The 22,582-nt window shown below is 34.7% G+C and overlaps 1 protein-coding gene across 3 annotated transcripts in view; it reads right to left on the reverse strand.

The window, feature by feature from the left end:
• The window catches only part of LOC413213 (tubulin polyglutamylase TTLL4), a 166,645-nt gene that overhangs the window by 68,644 nt on the left and 75,419 nt on the right, over positions 1–22,582 (reverse strand). Inside the window, exon 1 of one of the 3 annotated variants that reach the window (XM_006559281.3) lies at positions 17,233–18,373. The exons of the other annotated variants lie outside the window; for them this stretch is intronic. The gene's annotated coding sequence lies outside the window, so the exon portion shown is untranslated. Of the gene's footprint in view, positions 1–17,232; positions 18,374–22,582 lie in introns of those variants that run through there. 3 annotated transcript variants of the gene reach the window in all.

A 22,582-nucleotide genomic window follows, 5' to 3' on the forward strand; every position in this document is an offset into this window, starting at 1 on the left:
TCGAAATATATTTATTTCCACCTTCAAATTAAACGTGAATATTTGTAATAAATTATTGACAAAGATTTTTATCTAAAATTTAATCCTAATACAGGGGAAGAGAAGAGAAAAATGTATCATTTCAAGATTCATCAAAGATACGTGACGATTAGATATATGGAATGGAAGCGAAAGTAACGAAAGATTGTTGTCGATTGACGGGTGACTTTCGAAAGCCACCCTGATCGCTTCGATTAATCATAACACGAGGGCTGTAATTAAAATTTCAAACCGGGAGAAAACGATTTTTGATCGGGACGACGATGTTACGATGTAATTAAAGACGGTGATTAAGGCTAAAGCGGAGACTAAAACGGCCGCCAGAAATTTATTATTATTCAAACGGTATCGGGCTTAAAATTACACCGTTTATTTTTCATCCAGTTTAGAATAAACTGTAAATAAATTAAAAAAAGAAAATGTATTGGTAAAATATATCGGAATGAAAAGATAAATTATGATTGATTTATTTACCACGTGATATTCAGTTCAACATTTTACGATATTTCACAGTACAGGGAATAAATGAAACAACCATTTTTCTTTATCAGTCCACCCGGTATAACGTGAATTTATCTTTCACCGATTCCCTCTCATCAACGATTTGTCCTCATCAAGGATTACGAAGAGTCTTTTCACATTATACCGGTTCTCGCCATCCGGTTCTCCATTCGAAAATGAATAATCAACCGATTATTGATCGCTTGTTTTCCACCTTGTGTGTGCCAATTACACACGATCGAGAGAAGGCGTCGAAAATAGAAGGAGCGGATAAGGAAAGTAAAAAAAATTTGAAATGGCGGAAAAGAAAAATATAAGAAGAAAAACGTTACGAACGCGTGAAAAGGCTCGAAGATTTTCATTAATTCCCCACGTATGCCTGCCTTGCATCTGCTCTTTTTATAATAAAACGTTTAACTCTTATCGCAATAGTAAAAACTTCTCACCAAAAGTATCACGGTCCTTTCGTCTTTACAGAGATATATGTACGCCTGTTTCAGAAGATATCCATGCACACGATGATAAAAACAGGACGTGGAAGGCATTAGTCTTTAAGGTGTGCACGGTAAATATAACGAAGTGAGTTTATCGATGTTTTAACGCAGTGAATGTGGGTTGGCCGAGAAAATATGATTGTCGTCTTATAAAATACGAAACTGATTGTTACCTGGAAACGTTTCAAAGACCCTCTGAAAAATTGATTTTAATTTTATTGCAACTTTGACTTTGGAATTTATTTTCGATGAAGAAAGGAAGGAGGATGGATAAAGAATGTTGGAGGGAGTGTCGACGAGCAAATGAATTTTTTTTTCTTTTTTCTTTTGGATTTTTTTGAAAGATATTTCAATGAAGATTATAGAAAATATCGTTGGAGAATTGATTTGACGAGTTGAGCTTCCAATTTGAAATTTTAATTATTCTCACTGCGTTCTCACATTGAATTGAAACTTGTTTTTCATTCAAAGTTACGTTATCAAAGCGTTACGTTATCTTTCGTGGCAAATGGAATATATATATAAAACCTTGTTTTCGAGTTGTGAGTTTTGCAACAACATTTTTTTCAAAAGTAGTTGAACTAGTTTCACATGGATATATTTACAAACGGATCAACTCAATATCTTACGTAGATTACCTTGTAATCTAATTCCTAATCAATTTTCTTCTTCGAGTATTTGAACTATGAGTCATCAGAATATTAGGTGATGAAGTGAAAATTTATATTAATTGAATATTAAATAATAAATATGCGTATCTAATGTATGCACGAATAAAAGTTAACACCATAAATAAACTTCGAAATAATCGAACAAGACTAAGGAAAATTTAGAACAAGTGTGAAGAATTAATATTAAAAAAAAATTGAAACGTTCGAATAGCTATTTAATTATTTATATTTGTAGTCTCGTTGGTAAGTAAAAACAAGTGAAGTGAAAAGTGAAAAGTGATCAAGGAACAGGGACAGGCGAGGAAGAAAAATTCAATTCGATAATAAATTAGAAATTTTGAAGGCACAAACAAAATCATAATTTACTTGTAACACGCGTTTCACTTTCACTCGTTATTTAAAGTTCAATTTTTTGTAACAAGTACTAAAACAAAAATTAATGTCACGTTTAATTGTCCATAACAATTATGGTAACGATACCGATATTAAAATACCGTTGAAACGATAATAAATGAATGAATCGTTTAAAAAAGAATCGTTTTTCGAAGAACCGCTTCTTCCTTTCATAAAATTTTCTCTCTCCGTGTTATATATAATAAATCGTAAAACGAGTTCAAATTTTAAAGCAATCTATATCATCAACAGTTACTTCTTCTGTTTATTATAATTTTAATCTTTTCAAAATAATTTAATATATACACAGATATTTACTCAATCATTGCCAAAACTTTTAATCTTATTAGAATTATCGAAACAATTATATATCTAATATAAATTTTATTTCTTATTATTATAATAGAAATCAGTATATAAATACTTGCATCGAGTTCATCAATCTTTTCAAAATAATTTAATATATACACAGATATTTACTCAATCATTGTCAAAACTTTTAATCTTATTAAAATTATCGAAACAATTATAATATCTAATATAAATTTTATTTCTTATTATTATAATAGAAATCAGTGTATAAATACTTGGATCGAGTTCATCAATCTTTTCAAAATAATTTAACATACACACATATATCTACTCAATCATTGCCAAAACTTTTAATCTTATTAGAATTATCGAAAGAAACAATTTTATTGTAAAAATAATTCCTACGTTACATTTATATTTCATAAAAATATATTTATACCTAACATAAATTTTATCTGTCGATATTATAATAGAAATCAGTGTATAAATACTTGGATCGAATTCATCTAAATACGTATATATATATTCAGATATAAATGAGAAAAAGTATTAATTAAATTAATATACAAGCCTGCCCTCTGCCGTTCGTTCCTTTCGATCTCCCTTGTACGTGATATACACACAACGAATACCAACGTTATTCTCCTTTGCACACTGTGAAAATTGTGAGTCGTTTGCATTAAGAGCGCAAGATATAAGCAATGGCGCACAGCCTCATGCTGTAATCGATCTGCGATTTTGAACGGCGATAAACGTTGCTCGAGATACTCGATTAAACAGGTCACATTCGCGTTATTTCTTGGATAATAAAACGTTAATTATCGTATGATAAAATAAAAAAGAAAAAAAGGACGCAGTCTGTTGGTTTCAGTAATTTTAAGTAATTGAATAATAAGTTAATTGCCACGAACGGAAAAAGAGGGAAATTTTTAATCCTTCCTCCCTCTTTCTTTAAGATGCTTTGACTTTTATATAGAACGTACGTAGATAAACGTGACACGTATGCAAATGAGACAGATATTCCTTAACGAAGATTTATTATTACAAATCGATATTATAAATCGTTTCTTTTCAAGATTTCACGTAATTTCTCGAACTCTGAAAGATAATTTAAACTCGCAAAGCTTCGTCCAAACTTTCAAACTTTGAAAAAAAATCACCTTCCAACCGACGACTTCCAAAAACGATATATAGAAGAAGAAATCTTCTCTTCTCGAGACGGAATTAATATTCCACTTAATGGAACGCGCATCACCCTCCAAGAAAATAAGACGATTCGATAAATTCGTGGAGTGGAACAGGCAGAAGGAAATCTCCTTCTCCCTCTCTCTATGGCGGCACGGACGAGTCAATTCCGCCGCCCCTGGCCGAGAGTCGATGGTTGTTGTCAGAGAGCGAAAGGAGCCAAGGGTGGCCGAGGACGTCCGAGGAAGGAGTGGTGGCTGGGGGGCAAAGCGATCTCGTGGGAAAAAGGAGCAGGTGTGACTCGAGCGAGAGACTCCGCGCGGGGCGACGCGAGTCTTCGGGGAGCCGTGACGCGCGCGTCTTACACACACGCATCCGCGCGTGGACGAAGCGTGTGGAACACGTGGTCACGGCCGTGGTGGGCGTGCGTTAGCCGATCCTCCTTTAGACGCGCTCGCCAGAAAAAGGATTGCGATACGAGCTAGTGTAGCATGCGAGGGGGATGATTTTAGTTGGGGAACAGGATTCCTTTCTCTTTCAAATTTATGCCGAAGATTTTTCTTTAGGATCGAAGATATATATATTGGTGTGAAATAGTGATTGAGATTTTTTTGAGATGATTATAAAGTAGATTGGAGGATTGTTCTATCTTTTATCTCTGGATAAAAATATAGAATAAAATTCGATTAAACATTCGTTTTAATTTGTATTGGATTTTAGTTGGGGAACAGGATTCCTTTCTCTTTCAAATTTATGCCGAAGATTTTCGTTCAGGATCGAAGATATATATTGGTGTGAAATAGTGATTGAAATTTTTTTGAGATGATTATAAAGTAGATTGGAGGATTGTTCTAGGTGGATAAAAATATAGAATAAAATTCGATTAAACATTCGTTTTAATTTGTATTGGATTTTAGTTGGGGAACAGGATTCCTTTCTCTTTCAAATTTATGCCGAAGATTTTTCTTCAGGATCGAAGATATATATTGGTGTGAAATAGTGATTGAGATTTTTTTGAGATGATGATTGTAAAGTAGAATGAAGGATTGTTCTAGGTGGATAAAAATATAGAATAAAATTCGATTAAACATTCGTTTTAATTTGTATTGGATAAGTGATAAAAGAAGGCAAAGGTATGTGACTTGAAGGGGACTGGAAGATAGATAAGAATTGCATGAGAATAAGAGATAAGCGACGGGTTATTATCGATCGTGATAGATCGATGGATCGTTTCCTCGCTACGCGATTTCACACACAGTAATTGCTCCCGTTACGTCGAGATGCTCATCGATCGAGCAGATTATAATACATTCCTCCCTCAAGCAATGCTTCCGTTTACTGAGCAGTGGCCTTTTGAGGATCCTTCTTCTTTTTAACTATTCTAATCCAATTAATCGATATCGAATGATTTTAATAAAAACGATTCAAATGTATCTATTAGAAAAATGTAATATATTTCTAACTGAAAAATCAATCTTTATACATTGTTATATATTATCCAAAATGTATCTACGCACCAAAAAATACTTCAACATTTATTGTTTTCAATACCGACACGTATTTTCGACTGAAATTTTCGCACCGCGTTACGATCCCATCCAGGAAGTGGAACGGCGAAAAATACACGTATTCGATTACATTCCTCGAATGTGGAAAAACATCTGTTCCGGCCCGTATACATATTCCGTATATTTCTCTAAATTACACCTATCGTACACAGGTATCGATACACCGAACGGTACATAATTGGGAATGGGTTTGATTAATGAATCACTTGCGACGTCACAATGTTGCTATATTTTTCGCGCGAAACGATAAAATGTGGAAGATGGCCATCACCGGCCATTAATCGACGAATCCATCGGGCGAGCAATGCGATTTAAGACGGGATTATAATTGCCCTGCGTAGCGGCCGATCGGCATTCACGATCGTTCATGCTTTACCTGAACGTGTAATTTCTACGCATTTCCTTCGGGATTCTCTCTCACCCCTCCGTCGTGTCGTATTGTCGATGATCAAGCTTGCGATACACTTCCAACTGCCACCGCCATATTTATTATCAACCAACACGCCATTTATTCCAACGGTTAATTATTTGAAATTGGTTTCGCGATCTCGCGTAATTGCGACTAATTGGGGTGATTAACCGTTCGGGATATAAGGAATTTAAATTATTTTGCAAATCCGCCGAGGAATTCTTCACCGCGTTCGCGATGTATTTGAATTAGCGAAATTATACGTGGAGGGAAATATGATTTTGAAAGAGGAGGAAAAAGTATGCGCAAACGTTTGATAAATGTAAAGATATTTTCGTAAGAGAAATATTATTGTCGAATTTTGCGATATAATGTTTCGTTGATATGATAATATTAAGTGAATGAAACGAGGAGAGGATTCCATTTGGAAAAATAAAACGACTACCGGTTTTTACTGACTGGAAGTATTAACTTCTTCAAAGATGAAATTATTAAACACGGAGAGAAAATAATTATTTTTTTATTCTTTTTTTAAGTATATATATATATAAAACAGGTTGAATAATTTCCTCGGTTTTAACGATAGAAAAACTTGCTCGATTTCAGTGAGCATAATCCAATAAGTCGATTTTATTTTTTCAACAGACTTATAATTTTTTTTATTCGCTTTCTGATATTTCAAGACGAATAATTCATAGCTGGAGATGATTCGAGAAATGAATTCTGTATATCTAAATATCCAAGAATGCAAGAATATTTAATTTATCAAAGTTAACGGAAAAGATTAAAATTATCCAAAAATATTCATTCGTATCATCTCGTTTTCCAACATCTTTCAAATGTAATTTTTTATTTATTTCCTCATTTGAGTCGAAAATTCAAGTCAATCGAATTCGGCTCGGATCTTCATTATTTCGATAACATGTTCGAGTTAACGTTTTTACGGTCACGAGTTTCCCCTCTTGAAAAGACGCAGAAGGGAAGGTAAAAAAAAAAAGAAAAAGAAATGGAAAAAAAAATGAAGTTTAATCACAAGCTCGAATAACTTGTAATTACTACTATGAGACGAATCTTTAATTAACACAAAGCATCAAATTAATTGCTATGTAGTATCGAAATTCGATTATTATTAACGTCCATAAGAATTTGATACGTAAAGCGTTCTCGGCAGCGCATAGCAGTTTGATGCGATGCTCGTTTGAATCGATTTTTACGAGATTTTAATACGTAATTCCTTTATTTTTTAATCGAATTTTTTTAACACGTTTATTTTTAAGAATGACAATTTTACAAAAAGGAATTTTTTTTCCATTTTAAATGGAAAAACAAAGGATAGAAAAATTTTCGACAAATTTGAATAATTGGCGCGATCGAGAAATCATCGAATACAATTAAACTCGCGAGTCTAAAAATAATAAAAAAAAAAAAAGTAATGAAAAATTACGATAATCGAAAAAATTGTTGTTGTTCCAATTATTTCTGTTTACCTTAATCTTCCGCGCGCATTAATTATTATATAACGCAACTTATCGAGTGTTCGAATCGAAAATTAATATAATAATATACCTTTCACAAATATAAAAAAAAAAAAAAAAAAACTGCGCCGAGTAAAATCCAAAAATACGACCATCAATTTCCAATTCCGAAACAAACGAACAAAAAGCAACGGTATCTCGAAGATATTAAATGAACGCATTACGCTTGAACGAGAATCGATAAACACCCATAAAGACTCGCGCGACTCCATAGAACTGTCACAACAGTCAATGAGTATAATTAAAAGTCCCAGTAATCAAATACATTACACCTCGCATATTAGTCATTAACAACTATACTGTAAGAACAGTGAAAAAACAGATCATATGTTCCAATGTATAAATTGAATTAATTAAGAGTAAAACCATCTGCGATTCGATTCGTTCGCATTGGATTGTTGTCACTCGTGTAATTGTTCCCAAAAAAAAAAGAAAAAAGAAAAGAAAATCGGTAAGATGGTGTTTTCACAACCGATCGTTTTTCATGATATTAAATATCCAAGAATATTTTAAGTAATTACAGAAGAGTGTTTGCGAGATTCGTCGAAGAGATTTGAAAATGAAAATCGATCGACTCGGCAAGAAATCCGATGCTCGATAAAGTTGATAGGGCTGCCATCTAGCGGACCCACAAAAGGGAAAAATTAATTAAAGGAAATATTTATTAAATTTGGCTATCCTCGCTTGTAAATTGATATATAAAATAACAACACCAGGTGTGCTTTAATTCAGTGGTTCTCCGATCCAATATTGTTAATACCGTAATGATAACGTTCAATCCGTGTTTTTAATTGTCGTTGATACATTTATATACGCATCGAATACGTTGTTGAAGAGATATCTCGTGCGTTTAGTTTTATCCTTTCAACAGGATGTACTTTAATTGCAAATTAAAACTCGAAACAAGATTGGAAAAACACTGTTAACAATATCACGAAAGGAGTTTACAATTCGAAAAGAAAAATCTAATTTTTAGAAAACAGTTATGGAAGAAATATTCATCCGAAATGACGATTCGAGAAAAGATTGGAAAATGTTCGTCATCGACGAATGGAAGGAAGGAAGGGGGTTTGATGAGGGGACGAGTAGAAAATAGGAGGTGGAGCAAGAGGGAGGGTAGGGTGATATCGTTTCAACGACTTAATAGTACGTTCCACGCTCTCTCGCGGCTATTTATAGCGAGGCAACAGGTTAACGCCTACATTTCAGGAGTACGAGTTTAATCGGCAAAGGCGTTTACAAGGCGATACCTTGGACGATTATGGCCGGCAGGTAGAGGAAGAGGATTTTTTTCCTTTTTTTCTTTTTTCACTCCGTGAAAATTATGCCCTCTGCCTAATCACGACTCGCCTAGAGCTGTAAACACAAGATACCTCCACTATCTCACGCGAGATCCCCTCGTTTCAGTTTGATAGAAGAAGAATTTTTCTTCTATGACATTTACGATCGATGAAAATATTATTTTTTTTTTTCAAATATCCATTTGAATACGTTTATTATAAATTATACAACTATCCTGATTTATTTGTGTATTAATATTGTAATTTGTTACAACTCTACTTATTTAAAGTACAAGATTTTATTTCTAAAACAAAATTTAATCAAAATAATCTACGTGTATATATTTATATATTGGCAGAACGTTGACCTCTTTTTCACCAGAAAATCCATACTGCCATGCGCACGCATGGGATTCGAAAAACCGAATGGCCAATTGCCGCAATTAATCTTCGTCATCGAGTCAATTAACAACGATATTTACGGCAATTTGTAATATTAATTAGATCGAGCGGATAAAAGGAAAGTAACGGGGAGAGCGGAGCGGTGACCGGTTAAGGTAATATTTCGCGTTAATTGACAGTAAAGACTTTCATCGGTCAAGGTATTACAAGGCCGTAAAACGCGGCGGAAACAAATAACGAGGCGGGTATCGGGTTGCGTAGAAAATCGAGAAGGGAAATAAATTAGGAAAAATGTCGTCGAGCGGTAAACAAGTATTCAACGCGTTAAAGGTGGATAATCGCTTCACGCCAGGTGTTGATTTACATCGAGTATCCAACACCGGTAGATTTCGTGACATTTGTTCATAAACGGGCGTTGCAAAAGCGTTTTTCGCATCTGTCGCGGTTTATCGGGGATTGTCGCGACGATCGTCGTGGATAAATCGTAATCGTAATCTCGAGCGTAAAGGAGCGTAACCCTAAAACGTAATTCAACCCGTTCCCTGTTATTATTTGTCTCTTCCCTCCTTCCCTCCTTCCCTGTGCTTTCTCCACCATCTGACGTTCGACGTGTAATATTTCGATAAAATAATCGATTTGAAGATATATTTATATTTGTCGAATTATGAATGAACTTTTGTTACGAAACTGAATTAACTGTTAAATGATAGTTGCAATTCTTACAAATTATATATTCTAATATAAATTTTACATGTATTTGTTTCGAATAGCTAAGACTAATTTTTAAGATAAAAAGGAAGAGTCAATCTTTTGAATTAATCCTTCGATTTAATCCTATCCAAGCAAATCGAGGAATAAATTCTCTTCGATCGTAAACAGTTCCCGCATGATTCCACAATTTGTTTCCACATCATATGTAAGCAAAATTGAAAAGCAATGTAATAAAAGTAGCGACACAATCGGTTAACTGTAAATTGGTACGTCGAGATCGGTCAAACCGATACGTATAACAAAACGAAGAACGTGAAATCTTTGGAGGAAGTTTAAATCTCAAAAATAAAGAAAGAATGATATCTCTAATTATCAAATAGTTACTCTCCATAATATCCTTTATAGATCAAATATTTTCAATTGTATAATTTTATTTTTATCCTTAATTATTTCAACTCTGATAATAATTCAATAAACAACAAACGAAAATTCAACCCTCTATGGATAGAATTTATAATCGAATTTAAAAACTACAAATCATTATTTTGAATAATCACCAAGAATATGCAAATTACTCTTCCTAACAAAACAAAAGAAGAAGCTTAGTTTCATTTTCGATTAACAAATTATTTGAATAAATATTTCAACGGATTATAAGAAAGAAAAACGCCGATTCAAATCTTCTATATTTCTCAACTTTCTCCAAGCATCCTAATTTTTTGAGAAAAGATCAAATCGATGAGAGGGAGAGGGAGCGAGAAGGAGATCGGCAGAGGACGAGGCGGCGCACACATGGTGGTCAATCTTCCATCCGTTAAAGGATCTCGTTCTACCGGTCCTCGGCAACGATCTTTTCCCTCCACGATAACCGACACACACGGGTATCGGGGCTGTCACTCGTTAGATGTCTCCCCTCTTGACGAATCGCGTGTTCCTGTCAAAGCCGCCACGGGAATAACGTCGCTTCTCACGAGCACCGATCTTCTTCTCTGAATACTCGCACAACGTGTCCCACCTCCTCTCCCTTCTATGATTCCTACGGGGTTGCAGTGGATATTCAGGGTGCAATGCACTCCTTTTTCTCTCCTCATCGAGAATCGATTGTAAATTTAAATGATCTTCGTTTCTACTCGATGTAGAAATTATTAATGAGAATCAATAATAAATTTTGATAGTTGTGATTTGATTGACGTGTAATGGAATTTTTTAATTACTAATGATAGATAGATATTACACCGTGGAAAAATTCTAATAAGAAATGTACATTCTATTCAAGATACATATTTAATTTACAGCCTAAATATTGTTATTAATTTGCATTTATATACAGAAATTTTTTGAAAGAAAAAGGAAAGGATGAAAAATTGTAAAATTATAACATCTAATCCCATTGGATGCACGTACGAAAACGGTCGAAAAGGGAATCGGGGATAAAAATATCTTCTCACGAAATTCACGAGGAAGCGCGCGCCTGTGAAATTGTGTCACACGTTCGCAACTCGTTTATTGCGTCGATTCATTGCACGAAACTGGCCGTGATCATGTCTTAATTGCAGCCGTGCACCGGCACAATAAGTTTATTTTTTTCGCCACACCTTTTCCCGAAAACACCAAACGAGGGACCAGGTTTGCCTTGCCCCGTCCCTGCGTGTCTCTCGTTTCAAGCCCACTTAACCCTTCCTTATCGTTGACCTCAATGACGAGTCGTTCGCACGAATTTGCACACCGCTCGTAAAGTGAACTGGGGCTGGGAGGAGGGAGGAAAAAAAACCCTAGAAATTAGGGGAAAGTTGGCAAAATTGCAGGTATCGCTTATGACGTTTTATATTGCATTTCCCGTTTTGTAATGTAATTTGCACGTATGAAAATCGTGGAAATTGAAGCTTGATATTCGAGATACTCATTATGCGTTGTACGTTTAATCTTCTTCCAGGAACAGATTAATTCGTTATGATGGTAATTTGATGTGAAAATGAGGTTTGAGAAGTTTCTCTGATCCGTCTAATTAGTGTCTTAACAGTAATATAATGGATCGTTCCAAAAAAAAGAAAAGAAGAATGGTTCCATTAATTGATAAATGAAAAACATTTAAACGACGCATCTAAATTTTTCCAACTTTTCCAATTGACTTACAAACCTATTATTAGAAATAGCGAGGAATATTATCGATGCTAATATAAATTACACGAAATTAAATTTAAATTACCAGCCACGAAACTTAATCAAAAATCGTAATAAACTTTTACAAATCCGGATACAGTTCCATCCCATCCCATACATACACACACACATACAATAAATAACGCCTGTTATTTACATCAAGTATCGTTCAATTCGCATATCGCGGTACAAAAGGAGCAGGATATAATCTGCCCACTTTTTTGTTTATACACGTCTCAATACCTATTTACCCGGCCGGCCACCAAAAGGTAATTTACGGTCTCTCGGCCGAAATTACGGTAAGATACGGCACAATTTTCCTTCTCTCTCTCTCTCTCTCTCTCTCTCTCTCTCTCTCTCTCTCTCTCTCAGCCCCCCTCGAGGCCAGTTTTCGTCGGCGACACTCGCGTCTTTTTTCTTTTCCTTTCCACAGAGACGTCCGCTAACGCGACTCGGTCCCCCCCGACCGTTATGAGGCCCAATTTTTTTTCGATCGAAAAATCGCCGTGGTGCGTTGCGGTGCGTGCTGGCCACGGGGCCCTGGCGAGCACGAGTGGTGGGGAGGGGAGTGCGCGGGGACCCAACGGGGAGGTGGAGAGGCGGGGGGAGGGAGGAGGCAGAAAGGCCCGAAAAAAGACGCACACGTTTCTCGCACACGACCACCACGCTCCGTGCACGCTTACGATCCTTCTTTCGCTGTCGGCTTCGAAAGGGAACCTCGAGGGTGAAACTCGAGAAAAGATGCATGCCGATCAGGGGGACAAATGTCTCCAATTGTCCACCACGGAATTGGTCCTGGCCTCTGGGAGAGGGAGCAGGAGGAGGGAGCTAATGTATGTACCTGTACGTACATTTTCTGGGCCCTCTTGCACGAAATGGTATTTTACGGTGAAATTTAAATAAACATGGGATTTTTAGCCTCTGATCGAAGATTTAATTATTGTGAGATATTAAAATTAAGCTGTTATTTATTATGTAGATTACTCTCCTGTCAATAAGCTATCAGATATTTAACAATAAACAAAATAAAATCAAATTTGAAAGAATAATTTATCATTATATTCAATAATAATAATAATAAATTGTAGCAACAAAGATAATGATCGTAGTGAGCAAATTCAAGCGATGAAATTTTCCAAATTATTTTGCCACTGTCAGAAAAAAAAAAGATATACAATATAGGTAGAAATTTTAAAATCACGCGATACTTTTACTTTTACTTTATTTTCTTTATTATCCCTACGCCACGGCATTTCATTAGCATACATCATTACCCTAATATCTACATACATACAGAAATTACCGGTTCCCAAACGTCATTATAAAATAGAACGAGGACCGCGTATAATCATCCCTTCAAAACAAACAAAATTTAGGCCCGGGCAAAAAGTTAATCCGACACCGCCAATTAGATAACACCAAAACGGATCACCCCGAGCGTTCGCAGGGGGATACTTAAGACACCGAAAAGGATCGTTCGATTAAGAAACAACAACCGACGACGAGCGAAAAAAAAAAGAGAAAAATCCGATCGAAAAATTTTAAAAGCGGAGAGGAAGCACAGTTACTTACACGCCGATTATCCGCATCACCTACCAAGACCTAATCAATATTATCGATCGAATAACCCTTCCCCCCCCTCATTCATCCCGTATAAATACCCATCACGGCGATCGATCAACATATTGCTATCACGGTAGCACAATCTGGTTCCCCCCGGGAATAGCCAGCCGCATTAGCATAACGTCAAAACGCGCCGATACTTTTCCCCCGATCTCCGCCCCTCGCGCTCCTTCGCAAGGCGTGATTACCTTGCGAAGGGTTGCGGCACGGTTGGAGGAGGAGGAGGAGTAGAGGCAGAAGGAAAAAGAGGACGAGGAAAGAGGGTTGGCAGTCGCCTCGAGAGAGCAGCACGAGGACAGGTGGCGACGAGAAACCAGGGAACCTCGGAGCCACCGAGTTCTCACGCGCGAAACCTCCAGCTGCCACCAAAGAGATATACACACGCTGTTGGGGCCGATGGCAGGCAAGCGAGCGAGCCGATCAACACACCCTCGAGAAACGCACCCGCGCGTACCCTGCACGCGTGTGCACACGATTCCTCCACGTGTACCCGATTCTTCACCACGGATAAGTGGTGGTCGGATAGATCGGCGTTTATTTTAAGGGCTTTCCTCCCTTGAACGTCTACGCGGCACCTCCCTCCCCCTTTTATCTTGCGTTCAACACGTTCGTCAATTTTTGCAATTTTTGATGTTTCTAATTTATTTTTTTTAAAAGAGAATGTTTTTAATTATGTTTCGATCTTATGTTTCTTGGAACTTTTGCAAAGACGATCTTACCCGATTTCGATAGAAATTTTGGAATGAAGTAGATTGAGAATTTTCATCGTGTAAATATGTAATAGTTGAAAATAGATCTCTGAATAATCATCAATGATCAAAATTAGATATTGTTCTGAAATGGAAAAAGGATTTATTAAAAATAGAATTGAAAGTATAAATTGTAAAATATGGCACAAGATTGATATGGGAGCAATCTTTCATTACTTTTCTCCGTCGATTCGTCCAATCTACTGCCTCGATTAAATCGATTTAAGATTAAAGTCTCACTGTATGATAATACAATATAAATATCCGTCCATTTAACCATAACCATAACATATTACTCGACACTTTTGTATCGTTTCGATAACATTATAAATGTTTGTCCCAAGAATATAAGCTGTTTATAGACAGGTTCGTAGATTGTTGAGATTTATATGTGTTTATGAAACGATATAATGAGAACACATATATGAATAACAAAAAAAAAAAAGAAAAGAATAAAAGAATAAAAAAAATTAATTTGATAGTATATTCATGTAATGTAATATAAATTACATTAATAATGTGATTAATGGAATCAATATACAATATCAAAATATACTGTATACTTATGCATTGATATTCACATCAATACTTGTCTCTACTTATTTTCCTTATTTTTTCCTTATTCCTTATCAATAACATTACAAAAATCCATATAAAATTGCTGAATTAATTATATAAATCATACCAGATCTAAAATCAAAGGAACTAATTAACCTAATTAAATATTTGCACACGATCGGAAAGTTAAAAATAAAAATTGTAAAAAATGGCTACGAACAAAAAAATAAAATTTTCTCTCGGCATTCACCCGTATGCGTTCTCGTCCATCGAAGAAAGGGGGAGAATGAAGGAAATATCGGGCACGACCGAGGCAAGACCGACCGACAGATGCGTGCGGTTGGTCAGGAATCTAAATATCGCGGCCTTGTACACCCCTTTGCCACCCCTCTTGTCCCATTCATCTTGAGTCGGCTGACTCGCCCATTAGCGGAATCCATTCTTCCAAGGATTTCGTTTAGACCCCATTTACATGTCTCGCCGTTCCAAGTCCGTGAAATACAGACTTGCATTTTCACGATGAACGAAATATTTCCCTACAATTTTCCCTCGCGAGCCGCCGTTCATCTTGAGCCGATTGCCCATTAGAGGAAAAGGCGATAAAGATTCGGTTGGATAGCGGTTCGTCTGTCTCGCGTTTTTTCAAAATAATTGGAAATCCGATGTCGAGATGCGTTCAAAGGGGCGTTTATACTTGGTAAATTATGCTTACGACGTTTTCATGTGAAGCTATTTCGCTTGGGAGTTTGAAATATAATAATGAAATTTTAATTCCCATAAATATGTTGTAAAAATAAGTAATCGTATGCACGAACGTCAGTTTCGGTTGATTTTATTTTATTACTTGATCTTTTTTCCCCCGTTTTATTTTTATTATTCGTCCTTTCGTTTTCAATATGCAGAGAGTATGATATAGTGCAATGCAAAATTATACGATATATGATAATAAACTATTGAAAAATTAATTTTAAAAAAAGTATCTGCAATTTGTGATATAAACGAGCAATATAATTTTGAGGAACAATTATTATACATTATTATACCTATATTATTTATTAAAAAAAAGAATAAATAAATGCTTAATCAATTCGATAATTTAAATATTTAACTAATAGAATTCTTCTGTATTCTGGTTTTTCAAAATGTTCAAGAAAGATAAAAATATGAACCTACATATAATAAATAAAAACCTGTACAAAAAGTTACTACATAAAATTGAACAAATATATACAAATATTTTAATAATACTAATACAAAGAATTCATTTATCTTATATCAAAAAAAAAAAAAAAAAAATGAAATTGCATCAAAGAATGTAAAATCACCTCAACATTTTGTTCTCCTTTTACTTTAAATCAATACCTAAACAAAATAACAGATTGAAAGCATGTCGGTATAATTTGAGGGTGTCGAGAAGTTGTTAACTTGGAACGAATTCTTAGAAAAAAGTTCAAAAATTAAAATATTCCTCGGAAATATATTCTCGGTGTGGATATTCGAGGCCAACAAGGCGTTAATGATCGATAGATCGAAGCGAGCCAGTTAAACGATCAGATTATCCGTACTATAGGCCCTTATAACTTATTCCACCGATACAGAGTCTGATCGGATCGTGGTAATAGCTTCTGGTTACCGGTTGTAACCCGAAGCTCCCGATTTAGTTCGAAATCGATCAACGCATAGTGTATAAGAGCGCTATCCGCACGTTAGCCATATTTAATGCGGGCCAACCAATCCCTTCAGGGCCTCCTATTTACGTGGAATGTAAATCACATCCACGGGATTTTCGCTTCTTATCGATCGTTTTCTATTTGAATACAGACATTTTCAATTCTGCTCCTCCTTCGCAGATGCGTCACGTACGAATCTTAATTTAATGCACGCAACGTTCGAATTTCTCGCGCGTTTCGGATTGTTAAATTGTACGATACGTTGCTTGAATTGAAAGAAAGAATCGTGACGATGTTTGATATTATATATATATATACATAAGACTAGAATATTGAATAAATTATCTGTTAAAGAATCATTGTTTTATATGTATTTTTATTTGGTTGGTATTTCAAAATATCCCTATAAATTAATACCTATAAATAATTCGATAAATATTAATATTACCGATAAACCGTAAATATCTAACCTAAAAAATTAAATAATATTTTCTAACAAAAAAATATGCTTCAATGTTTAATATTCAGTTTTTTAAAATATAAAATTTACACGACTTATATTATATATTATATTTTTAATCATTAAACGGTTTGTTAAAAGAATCGATTTCAGATTCTATCTATTATAAATAATCAATATGAATGATAAATATGTACTTATATAAGAATAGATATTTCATCAATAACTAAAATTTTCGAATAGAGATGCAATTTGAACGAATTGAAAAAAAATAAATAAATTGCAATCGCGTTCCGTTTTTCGTTCTCGATCTAAGGTTAAGTACGCGGTACTACGGCCTTCTGTGCAACAAGTTATCCTTCTATCCCCACCATTTCGTCAAATCAACATGTTTCTCTCTCCCTCCCACACAATCCTTTTCCCTTCACAGTTTGACGCAGTGATGTGCTTCTATACGACTATATCTACCTGTCTCTTTTCATTCTTAAGAATATTCCAGTTCTTTCACTCACCTTCAACATACGGCGTTCTCTGTCCTTTGTTGCTTCTCGATGTCGACGTAATTTCTTTCCTCCTCCAGCACAACCTTACCACGTGCTTCTCTCGCACTCGTTTCTCTGATCTGAGTACAGGCATGTGCCGCGCATGCGCCAAATGCTACCGTGCGCAGCTCGTGCTGCGCGTACGCCAGAAACGAGCGTCCTTTCTTTTCTTTCTTGCTCTCACCATGTTCACACTACTTCCTCTGCCGGCTTCTTGGCTTTTAACATACTTTCTATCCTTCTTTCACTCTCTTTGCTTCTTTTACCGTGCATCTTTTTCTATAGTACCGTGCGCAGCTCGTGCTGCGCGTGCGCCACCAAGCACCTATTTCTCCTCCTCTTTCTTCCTCTACAGGAATTTTCTATCTCACTTCTACAACTTCTTACTACGATCCTTCGACGATTTTTATCCTGTTCTTTGTTTGCTATCCTTTATTCTTACTATTTCTTTCTACCTAACAGTAACAGTATCTCTCTTCCTCTGTTATACGATGGTCAGCTCGTGCAGAGCGTATGCCACGATGAAACATTCATTTTCTATCTTCTTTTCAATCACTATCCGTCCTTGTTGTAACTTGTCTGGTCGTTCCTATCTTCCTGCACAGGTTTCGTAATACTTTTTGTCTTTTTTTCTTTTTTCTCTTCATCATTTTACTTTCTTTTGCTAACTAACCTTGTTCATCTCATGCTGGGTTTTTGTTTTTCTGTTGCACTGTGCGCAGCTCGTGCTGCGCGTACGCCACGGCCGTCCTTTCTTTTCTCTTTTGCTCTCGTTCGTCACCTCGCTAATCGTACATTCTCTTCTCTCTTTTTACCTTTCTCGTCGTTCCTTTTGTATCTCTTATTTTGTTTTCCTTGGCTGTTCTTTTATTCTTTTCCACTATCTTCGTTACAATCTGCCTTTACCTTTAAGTGCGCGCGCAATTCGAGCTGAACGCAAATGTCAACCTTCCTGACTCATCTTTCTTTCTTTCTCGACGTTCCGATCGTTTCTTTGTTTTACTTTTTTATTACAGATTAAGAATTCACAATTTCACATAAGAATTTAATAGTTTCCGAACCCAAAATATCCTATTAAAGTGTCGAACACCAATATTTGACACACTTCACTGTTGCAACGACGCCGACTTCATTTACACTAAATTTGATTCCGCGCATGCGCGCAACAAAAAACTTTTACCAACTAAAGAATAATAAATTTAGCGGAAAAATTTAAAATGCGAAACTATTTGTTAAAATTAAATTAAAAATATAATAATTTTTTAATTTCATTTTATATTTATTTAAATGCAATTATATGTAAGAAAAATTAATAAATAACTTTATAATAATATTTCATATTTATATTTTCGTGTATCTTTGATTTTCATTTGTTTAAATGAAAAAAAATAGCAATATGTTAAATAATTTATTTTAATAAATAAATAAAATATTAATATAGAAAATCTATAAATCTTTCCATCAGGAAATCATTCCCTTCTTCATTTTTCATACAATTATTTCGATCCTATTATTTCTTTATTTTCTCCATACCATATATAACAATGAGAACTGAAACAATGTCAATATTCTCACATAAAAAATTCACCGCAGCAACACGTGAAATGTAAATTACATAACCGGCAGCATACTCGCCTTTTTCCACAAGGGTGAACGATACAAACAATATATCGAAGGGGTGGAAGGTACCTGCCCTTCTGCGCACCCGATCCTACGCACGTATGTACCTGTGCGAACGTTGTCTCTACCCTCTGCCCTACTCGACTTCGGTAACGCGCATGCGCAGCCCTTCAGCTATATAAGAGGAAGACTCCTCATCCTAGCTCACACTCAATCACACCTACTCAAAACGTGCGCATCTTTAGAGATAGAATCGAATCATACCCATCCACAAAAATTCGTGTTGCAATCTTGTACACGTGTCTACCTCCGTTCCATTTCCGTTTTATCTCGATTTCCCTTTACTTCTCATTCTCTTCCCCTCTTTCTTCCTCTCTTTCTCTCCCTCTCTCACTCGCAAGATATCTGCCTCGTATACTTGCCATACTTATACATATATACATACATACATATATACCTATACATACAAAAACAGAGAGGTACGTACAGAGATCTACGTGACGTACACGAATCGTGCAGGCCGCAAAGGCTTGCCTCAGATCAAGAACACGGAGAGTCCACACGCAGACAGTCTGGTTTTGTAACGTCAGGAATCACGACCGGTTTTTCTGCTGCATCGGCGTCACCATGAAGAGGCAAATCTCGAGAATAACCGTCAGTTCGATGACTGATCGACGTATTGACAGTGGGCTGTTCGCCAGACGGGCCATCAAGAATACTTTGTCGACCGTTCGAGGATTGTACGGCAAACTTCGGCGGGAGGTCATTCACGTAAACGACAAAATCATGCGGCATCAGAGTCGCGTTAACGAGATTGGAGGAAGGATGACAGCGTTCAGGATGCATGTGGACGACGAAGAGCTGAGGAATCTGAGAAACGAGAATCTGGAAAACGAATTGAAAGAGCTGGCGATGAAAATGAACAGGAATTACTTCCACGATGTCCCGTTAGGAAGAAGACTACTCGACGAAGAGGAAGATGGCGAGGAAGATCGAGGAATCGAGGATCGATAGATACTACACGATTAGTAAGGTCTTTTCATTGTATTCCACGAATTTTAAATTTTACCTTTAAGTTTAAAACGTCTTTCATGTTATAGAAGTTAAGATTTGTAGATTCGATTGCCATTTAACTCCTGGTTCGGAGCTTTAATTGCATTAATATCGAATGGATATCGATTATATAGTTAGTAGAATTAAGAGAATCATTTGCAATAATAGTATCGTAAGGATATTTTTTTTTTTTTTTCTAAGTTAGATAATATTTTTTTTAGACTGATTTAAACTGTGATACTAAAATTAAATATATCCAGATTAATAAAAGTATCGTAGATATAATTGCTCGAACTTTGTTTCGAGGATATAGGCCGCCCAGTGCATATTCTATAATCTCAGAAATTGTGATACTTGCAGAGAAAAATTCTATATTATATCTTATCATCGTTGAAACTGTGATATTAGGATAAGAATTAGGACTTCCAAAAGAAGCTGTGATATTAGAAGTTAGAAAGGAAATTGCAATAATAGTTTGTTAATTAGAGAAACTGTGATAACAGAATGCTTTAAAGAAAATATAATATTGTAAGTAAATCCTTTGATCTCATTAAATACGTGTCTTCCAGTAAGATTGCAATATCAATTCGTAAGAGAATAATCTAAAAATTTTATGTAGGAAAATTATAATAAAGAGAAACTGTGATAATTATTCATAAGATTTATATTGTAATTTGTAAGTTAGAATAGAATTCATGGAATTATGGCTCGAGCGATATCTTGTGATACTTGTAATTATCCTGAGATCTATCTATTGATCCACTAAAATTGAAGTTTGTGTCTTGGTTTATTTGTGAAATTTGTATTTTCTATGTTTGTATCTTTTTTGTTCTTTTTGTCGCTTTGTTTTCCTCGATTTGTGCACTTTGATTTGTAATTCTTAGGCTTATTCGCACTCTTTTTTGTATAATCGTCTAGCATTGCGTTTTTATATTTTTTTTTTTTCGATATATGTTGCGATTTCTTTTGCTTTGTATTTAACACATGCATGTATTTGTATTCAATAAACGAATTGTGTGAATAATCATGAATTTATTATTCGTCCACTCCCTATTCCTAATAATTTTACTTAAGAAAAACTTGAGAACTATTTATATTTAAGAATTAAATTCTAAATTTTGAACGATTTAAGTTAAGAAAAAGAAAAATAAAGATTCCATACACTTGTTCTATTGTAGTAAATGTATTTGAATTAATTATAATTTTAAATAACTATATTTTATAGTTTTTAAGCTTTTGATTTTAAATTTTAAAAATTTTGAATAAAATACTTAAACAACAATTAGATAAACACACAATATTTAACTGAAAATGTTAAAATTAAAAGAATAAAGATATATATACATAATTTCATTTAAAAATATAATAACATAAATTGTTATTATAATATTCTTAATATATAAAATATTAAATTTATTAATGTTAATAATAATATTTATAATTATTGTAAATAAATATATAAAGACAATAAAAAATTGTAATAAACAAAATAGAGAAGAGAATTGTTCTGCAATTTTATATAATTTAAAAATTTACAGCAATTGTGTAAAAAATATTCCCAATCAAAAAAATATTTTAAATGATTTGAAATATTTTTTCCCGCATATTTTTTAAAGTATTGTGCACCATCTATTATTAGCCCTTTTAACTTCTCTAAACTGCATAGTTTGCTCTTGCTACGCTAGATGGCGATCATCCAAAGGGCCACCATGCCCTTCATATTAATAAATACATACAATCTACGACTTATTTAAACTATATTTTATTAACTTTATACACTCGTCATTGACAAATCCAATTTAATTTATTATAAAGTTTTAAAATATATAATAATTTATATACTGGAAAAGAAATATATATCTATGTTTCATAAGAAATTATACCAATTATTATTATATCCTACAATTTTGTATACATAAGATTATAAATTTTTATATTACATATACATGATATATAATTAACAACTACATAATACATAATAATAAAATAAGCATAAAATAAAGAACAAGTTTTTAATAAATTATTCCATTATCATCAACTGTCTACACTTAATCATTACCTCAAGATCTCAAAAAATACATCTCAAGCATTCAAAGGAAGAAAAAGGACGATATGCTAAAAAAGATAAGATAACACGATCAAAAAGATGAAAACATAAAACCATTATCACATTGACGTGTACAAACTGTACCACGAAAATAGTAGCACTGAAGAAAGGAAAGAATGAGAAGAAGAAAGAGAGAGAGAGAGAGAGAGAGGGGGAAGGAAAAAGATTTTTTTACATGTTGGAACATCTTGGTTTCGCGTCCTCGAATGGAACTAAGATTAATCCAGCGAGTCCTGTCATTAATAAAGGTGTTCGCGATTCATCGGTCGACATTCGAGCGCAGACCACAAAAGGGGAGCAAGGTATTGCGGTATTAAGTGACAAGACACGCAATCGTGGCACGGAAAAAAAAAAAATGAAAAGAAAAAAAGAGAAAGAGAGAGAGGGAGAGAAAAGAAAGACGGTCAGACGGCGAATAAAGAAGTGAAACGAAAGGGGATGAAAAAGAGGAATAATAAGCGTTCGGTACGTTTTTTCTAGAGGGATCGAAAAAAATAACTGGCATGGTTCAGATTACGAGCATTAACTGTCATTATACGG

This window comes from Apis mellifera, linkage group LG14 (genome assembly GCF_003254395.2).
Source record: "Apis mellifera strain DH4 linkage group LG14, Amel_HAv3.1, whole genome shotgun sequence".
NCBI lineage: Eukaryota > Metazoa > Arthropoda > Insecta > Hymenoptera > Apidae > Apis > Apis mellifera.